This window comes from Corapipo altera, unplaced genomic scaffold (genome assembly GCF_003945725.1).
Source record: "Corapipo altera isolate COAL_440 unplaced genomic scaffold, ASM394572v1 349, whole genome shotgun sequence".
NCBI classification, from domain to species: domain Eukaryota; kingdom Metazoa; phylum Chordata; class Aves; order Passeriformes; family Pipridae; genus Corapipo; species Corapipo altera.
This window is the reverse complement of record NW_020884997.1, coordinates 518,683-526,435: the sequence shown is the minus strand read 5'-3', so window position 1 is coordinate 526,435 and position 7,753 is coordinate 518,683. Positions and strand designations below refer to the sequence as shown.

Below are 7,753 nucleotides of genomic sequence, written 5' to 3'. Positions count from 1 at the left end.
GAGCCCCATCCAGGAGCAGGCTGATGCCCTGAGCCCCATCCAGGAGCAGGCTGATGCCCTGAGCCCCATCCAGGAGCCCCATCCAGGAGCAGGCTGATCCCCTGAGCCCCATCCAGGAGCAGGCTGATCCCCCGAGCCCCATCCAGGAGCAGGCTGATGCCCTGAGCCCCATCCAGGAGCAGGCTGATCCCCTGAGCCCCATCCAGGAGCAGGCTGATGCCCTGAGCCCCATCCAGGAGCAGGCTGATGCCCTGAGCCCCATCCAGGAGCAGGCTGATGCCCTGAGCCCCATCCAGGAGCAGGCTGATCCCGGTGCCAGGGAGCTGCAGTTCTGCACGGCTGGTCATGGCACCGAGCTCCAACCCCGGGCACTGGCCCTGCTGCTTCATTACTACAGCTGGCCTTTCCCCTGCCAGGAGTTGTATGTTTTTATTCCACCCCCTGTTCCCGTGTTGAATCATTCCAGCCTGGAAGCAGGGCTGGCTGGGAGGTTAAGGGAGCGCTGCCTCGGGAGCTGCAGGGCTGTGACGGGCAGGGCTGTGGAGGGAGGAGGGGTGGGAATCAGAGCATTCCTTTCACCTCCAGAACACACTGCTGCTCTTCCACGACTTTGCTGAGTTGTTTCTTCAGCACTTGAAGTGAAGGTGGTGTGTGCTGTCCTGTGTTACAGGGCACAAAGGTGACAGCAACTCCTTTGAGTATTTGTTTGCTCTCTAGGTTAACTTGCATTAAATTTGTTACTTAAGTCAACTCAAGTTTCCTCAGTATCTGGAAAATTTGTCCCAGATTCTGACATGACTGCTTTGTGATGTGACAAATTGACCACTGCCAAGGAGACTTGCATTGCTTTGGAATGTGGCTGGGTGCTTTCTTCACCTGTGGGATTCCTGATGGAGAGGGCAGCTCCACTCCTGGTGCTGGGGAATGACTGGCAGCAAATCCAGCCCCTGTGTGAGCTCACAGGTGGGATCAGCACTTCTTGTTCTTGCAGATTTCTCCGATTTAGGGTATCTAGGTACAAATTTATGGGTGGTGTGTGGAGATCTGGGACTTACCCTTGCAGATTTCCTGCTGTAGCACATGGATCCGTGCCCTGGGATACAGGTACACAACCTCCCTTTTCTCCAGCTCAGAAAGTCCCTCAGACAGAAACTTCCCAAAGTAAGGCACGAGCCAAGCACCACCTTCTCACTGGAGAGCAATTCCCTGGCTGTTTGCAGGGCCGTATCTGCCACTTCACAGCCACAAGGGTGTTACTGCATTACATCTCACACATTTTAGAGAGGCAGAGATACATTAGACCAACGTGGGGGTTACCTTGTGAAATAAATAGGTGACATTCAGGGTGGAATCAAGACTGGGAACGTTACACTGTGGATGCAGAGCAGTTTTGCCTTACAAAGCTTCTGTTCTCATTTGTAAATTGTGCTTATTGTACTTTGTATTACTGGAATATTGACCAGAATCTTCCTATAACTTTCCACTGAGTAGGCAATGAGGTTTGGGTTTTGTTCTTGTAGATTTTTCACCCCAAATAACGAAGGGGGAGAAAAAGGGAAGAAAATAAAATGTGTAAAATAACATCATTGTGATGGAATCAGACAGGTCCCTGAAACTCATTTCAGGCAAGTATTTGAGACTGGATGAGATTCAAGTTCATCGTGTCTCAATATTATGGTTTAAGGTTGTATGTAAAAACATAATGTCACTCACAATTTAGTAAAGCTGTTAAACCTTTAGCACTTCCTTTCATGTCAGTTTTAACTTAGGTACATGCACAAATTAATCTCAGACAGTACAGTTTTATAAGAATGAAGTTTTCCATGCAAGAAGGAAGCCAGGATGAGCTGTGAAAGAGTCAGGTTTAAATAGTGTACCAAGGAAAAAGTGTTTTCCAGGGCAACAAGAATCATATTATCATTTAAAGAGTTTTTATCCTGCAGTAAAAATAGTTTGCTATTTTTAAGGCCAAAGGAGCAGCCAAACCCCTTATCTAACCCTTTAAAAGATAGGAACCTGTCCTAGTCCTGTGGGATATGAGACTGTGGCTGTGATCCCACAGGAAGATTAAGGTGAAGTGGAGCAAGACTAGGAGCAAGACTAGGTTTTCTGGTGGAGTTAAGCAAAAGGCAGCTCTGTTGCTGTGTAGGCTTTGCAAAAATTCCTATATTCTCCTAACAATCCCAGGAGTTACTCCATGGCTTCCAGAGTCCAACACAGACTTCCTTGGGCTTAACATTCTTGATTTTTTTTTTTTAATTAAAAAGATAACTAATATGGATGAGCTGAACAATTAGGAAATTTTTTGTGGTCGGACAACATCCTGGAAGGTCTGTTGAGGAAGTGTTTGCAACCTGTCTGTGCCACGGGTTGTCACGAGAGGGAGATGACTTCCATAAATAGGCTCCCTGTGTGCCTGGCAGCTTGGATTAAATGTCCAGAGAGCCTAAGGACAGCTGGGCCCTCCCTGAATCCCAACAGGAGCAGTGCTGGTTCTGTGGAATTTGTTCCTGCTGTTTCCAACCCGGGCACTGCAGCCCCTGTCCTTTCCCCAGCGCTCGGAGCCTGGTGGGATCCACAGTGAGGATCCACAGTGACTCGGGAAGTTCTCAGCTCAGCAGCAGCAGGGACTGAGACCAGTGCCTGCCTTTGGGGTTTGGGGCTCTGCTCTGGGATTTACTCTCCCACAGCTAACCCAGCTCTCCGTGTCCATTCCTTGGTTAGTGTGGAAAGCCTGAATTAATTTCCAGTGTGTGCCCTCGGTTGCAAAGAGAAAAATAACTTGGCCAGGAGGGAATAAACTTTCAGTTCCAAATGCATTTGGTATAATCAAAACAAATCCTCACTAGCAGAGCAATGGCAAAACAGAAATATGATGGCTAGAGCAGAAAAATGAGGGAAGAGGAAATCTCTTTTCTGTTGAGGCCAATTCCAAAAAGCTGCTGTCCTTCCTTGGCAGAGTCTTTGTAAGGATGTGTTTGGTTTGGGGGAGATGCCCAGACTTTGGGAGAGTGGAACTGAGTGTGTGAGCACGAGGTAGGTGTCCTGAGGAATCAGGTTTCAAACAAGGGGACTGAAGACCAGGAATTTCAAGCAGGATTTTATTTCAAATGGAATTGATTTGGTGCCCTGGAAGAGGGGGAGGAGCAGAAAAGGGAAACAGAGAATTTAGAGGTGGTGTTTGCATTGCACCTTTGATAGTTAAAATTCCTGACTATTGTTTTGGTGGAACTTGTGGTTTCTTTATACATTTATCCAGATTTCATAACCCAGTACCAACATTTGAGTAGTACGTATTGTGTGATTTGCTGTTTTAATAAATCAGTGTCTTTTCATTTTGCTCTTACCTACACTAGACTAGCACCACTTCCAGACTCCTTTGAGTCAGGGTTTCCTGGATAACTGCTCTCTCAGTTCTGCAGTTGCAGGCAAGCACACCTAAAGATTTGAGAAGTCTGACAAGTAATATACAAAACACACCCACCGGAGTAACACGAAATTGCTGTAATTTCCTAGGGAAAGGGAATAAATCGGTTAAAGAAAGGCCAAGAGTCTTTGGGGGGGAAAGTCTCAACATCTTTGAACTAATAAAAAGCATTTCCTTGAAGTTTGTGAAGTGCTTTGGGGCCTGTGTGGATGAAAGGCTTCACCTGTCTGTCGTTTCTGTGGCTGTGCTCGAGTCCAGACCCGGGGGGTCCTTACACAGGTCACCCTTCAGCTCCCCACCCAGGGACCAATTCATCCCTTCCCCTGGGGGCTCAGGGGTCTCTGTGCAGCAGGTCTGTGTTTCCTTGAAGCATCCTGAGCCCCGTGTGAATGGATCTCAGCCAGCCCAGGTTGCTCACCCCCTCCTTGGGATGTTTCCTCATGCCGAAATCTGGGTCACATCCCAGCGATGAAATGTGCTGACGAAATACCTCTGGTATTACTTGTTTAAAAGCAAACTGAAGAAAATATTTGTTCTTGGTTCCTCTGTCCGTGGATCTGCACAGAGATCCAGGAGTGTGTGAAAGAGCCACCCAGAGCTCAGCAGGGAGGTGTGGGGGAGCTGGGCTGGGACACTGAACCTGCCGCCCCTCAAATCCAAACCCCTGCGTTGGCACAGCACTTAAATCTGGGGACAGACCCCAGCTGTGTGTTGGTCATGTATCCATCTGTATCCACGCCATGCATTGATGCTCTTGCTCAAAATCTAGAAGTTAAAATAATTTACTGCCTTCTTGGCTTTGTGTACAAAACATTTCAAGACAAAAACCAGATAAATAACTTTTTGCCTCCTGTGTTCCTGTCACTGGACTTACACTCCTGACCTGTTTGAGTTGTCTGAATCCTCCAGGGCTCCTCTGGTGTGGAGGCTTGGGGTGGATGGATTTCCACAGTGGTAGTTCTGTGTTATTTCTGAGTGCCAAAATGAATGGGGAGAAATCCTTCAGCACTATATTTAATTTTTCCTGTCACTTATCTCTTCCTATTGTTCGTCGCTATTGTTCTTTTACCATCTTCAACTTTTTCCTGTATCAGAAAGCCCTAAACCCTGTAATTAGATGTGCCTCACCTAATTCCTCTTTTAATAGTCTAGGGAAAAATAGAGAAACAGCAGTGTCATGTGTGGTGGGAAAAAGCCATCCCTAGCTGCAGATTCCAGGTGTGTTCTTAGTTTGAAATATGAGTCATTCACAGGAATTTCTTTCCTGTAGGTGCAGTGTACCTGTGCCACAGAATAACAACAGTGTTCACAGGCAGGGAGCCTGACACTTGGGCTGTGTGGATCAGGATAATGGGATTCATTGCAGCCATAGCTCCTTCAGCTGCTGTGTTTTAAGGGCTCCTTCATTTTATTTTCCTGTCCCACGAACTGTTGTTTGAGCATTCCACTTAGTCCCTCTTTGCCAGGTATTTCTCTTTTGAAGAATGGGTTTTTCCTCCCCTCCCCCTTTCTGGTTTATTTTAACTGCAGCAGGAGCTCGTCCCACATCACCCTGCCCAGGCTGGGTTCCCCTCACACACCTCCCTGCAGAGCCCTGGTCCCTGGTCACCCGGCCAGGGATGGCACGTGGGGGAAATCCAAATCCTGCAGCTTTGAGGAGACAAATTCTCCTACGTGCTTGGACTTGATTGTTTTCACTGTGTTAAGTTTTGTAGCCTGGTTTGTGCTTGGTTCAGGGAAGAACCACAGCAATAATTCAGTAAAAACTCCCCTGCCGAAGGGATCAAGCACTGGGAGAGCAAACTCGTGTCTCTGAGAGGATTGTAGGTACCTGTTGCTAAGTCCATTAGAGATATTTATAACCCCAGGCATGATATCCCGGGTGTGCAGTGAGCCACAGGACTGTGGCAGGGGTGTGCAGAGGAGTTCAGCTCACTGAACAGTAGCAATATGTACTTGCCACTGACAGATATTCCACTGGTTCATTTTTTGTCCACCCAATATTTGTTTCAGTTCTAGAAAAGTCAGGCAACTTGTACCATAGCAAATTCTATGTAACATTTTCATTCTCAAATTGGGATTTGTCTGGTGTGAGTCTTCCTTCATTGTTTTACAGTTTTCTCTCATTCCTTTTTACACGTGTTTGTTTAGTGTGGGCACAGGCCCAGGGCAGGGCCCATCCCTGTGCTGGCACTGCTGGGGCACCTCCAGTCCTGGGGGCTGTTCTGGGCCCTCATGGCAAGAGAGACACTGAGGGGTTGGAGCGTGTGCAGGGAAGGGAAGGGAGCTGGGAAGGGGCTGGAGCAGCAGGAGCAGCTGAGGGAGCTGGGGGGGCTCAGCCTGGAGAAAAGGAGGCTCAGGGGGGACCTTCTGGCTCTGCAACCCCCTGACAGGAGGGGGGAGCTGGGGGGGGTCGGGCTCTGCTGCCAGGGAACAAGGGACAGGAGGAGAGGGAACGGCCTCAGGCTGTGCCAGGGGAGGCTCAGGTTGGATATTGGGAAAATTTCTTCATGGAAAGGGCTGTCCAGCCCTGGCACAGCTGCCCAGGGCAGTGGTGGAGTCCCCATCCCTGGAGGGATTTAAAGGACATGTGGATGTGGCACTTGGGGACGTGGGTTAGTGTGGCCTTGGCAGTGCTGGGGGACAGTTGGATTCCATGGACTCAATAGCCTTAGAGGGCTTTTCCCACCTCAGGGGCTCAGTGACATCACTGGCAGATCACAGAGGTCACAGAACCTTGGCCTGCAGTTGGACCTGCCTGGGGCTGGGCCTCACCCACTCTGCCCACCTTTGCTCAGGATGTGGGGGTTGCTGTGAGCCCGGTGCTCTGCCCGGTGAGTGCTCTGGGAACGGAGCCTCCCGGCACTCCCAGCTTCCCTCCTTCCATCCTCACACCTCTGCCCTCCAGCTCCGGAATCCACCGCCTCTGTGGGCTCTCTGGTGTCCAGGTGTAGCTGCAACACCTTTGTGTGAGATTGAGATATGCCTCTGAACAAACACAGCTGTGTACAGGCTTTGGACTGGTTCTGAAAAACACAATCAGCATTTGTCTGTCTGTGACTCATCCCAGTGCCACCGTTGCCTTTCCCTAAACCTGTTGTGACATTACTTACATGCTGAATGTTACAGACTGTTTATTCTGTCTGTGCAGCAATCAGATCCACACTAAATGGACTGCAGAAAGGCAACTTACATGTTAAATGTTATATTTATTCTGTCTGTGCAACAGTCAGATTCACACTAAATGGACTCCTGAAAGGCAGACACTGATTCCTGTTGTGATAAGCATACAGTTTTCTTTAAAAACCTACTTTTTTTTCAGCTAGGAAAGGCAAATTACTTTCTTACCAGTGTTTCTGTGCATTACACCTCAGATGGATTTCTTGCTACTTCATTTTTCTGCTCCTGATCCATCATATGAATGATTTTAGGCACGTGAGGAGTCCCCTTCAAACCAGCCCAGCTCTGGGCTCCTGGCAGCTGCAGAAGGCACGTCCCCAGCCCAGAGAACAGTGACTGTGAGGCACAGGAGTGACAATACCAGCAGTCCACTGGAAGGCTGGAGATAAATGGGATGCAATCCCTGGAATGGCCTTTAACTCTGCTTTAATAAATATTGCCCTTGCACCAGTCTTGCTGAGTCTAATGTGCTTCCCAAACTTGGCTCTAGTGAAGCTCAGTTTGGGTTCCTTTGCAGAGCTCTCTGTCCTCACCCACACTGAGTGCACAGGCTCATGATTCCTTCTGTGAACACTTCACACAAATTTAGATTTATGCCTCATCTCAAATGTAATGTGGAGACTTTAAATGAAGTACAGTGAGGAACACGGGGTGGAAATGACTTGTCACAGTGTCCAGTTGTTTGGGGCTGGAGCCACCACGCAGTCAGTCCCTTCACTGAGGCAGTGCCACCATCCCAGCTGACGAGGTGGGATCAGTCCCAGGCTGCACTCAGGGATCTCAGAGGTCTTGTCCAGCCTGGACGATGCTGTGATTCCAAGCAGGTCGATTTTTCCTTCCTGCCACTCGGGTGGGAGGGTTGTGCCAGAGCTCACAGATGTGCTGGTTGGCTGTGCCCGTGCCCGGGTGAGATCCCTGTGCTCCCGTGCCACTGTTGTGCTTTCCCCCGAGCAGCTCCTGTGCCATGGGCGAGGCTGTGTGTTGGGATGGCAGAGCTTGGGATGGCAGAGCTTGGGATGGCAGAGCTTGGGATGGCAGTGTTTGGGATGGCAGAGTTTGGGATGGCAGAGTTTGGGATGGCAGTGTTTGGGATGGCAGAGTTTGGGATGGCAGAGCTTGGGATGGCAGAGTTTGGGATGGCAGTGT

General features: G+C 49.2%; 1 protein-coding gene across 3 annotated transcripts in view; it reads left to right on the top strand.

Moving 5' to 3' along the window:
- The first annotated feature begins 6,137 nt into the window (after positions 1 to 6,137).
- Positions 6,138 to 7,753, top strand: part of CTDSPL2 (CTD small phosphatase like 2) — a 14,429-nt gene continuing 12,813 nt past the window's right edge. For 2 of the 3 annotated variants that reach the window (XM_027666655.1, XM_027666654.1), the window contains exon 1: positions 6,138 to 6,261. The gene's annotated coding sequence lies outside the window, so the exon portion shown is untranslated. The remainder of the gene's footprint in view (positions 6,262 to 7,753) is intronic. The other variant, XM_027666656.1, reaches the window with a different exon arrangement.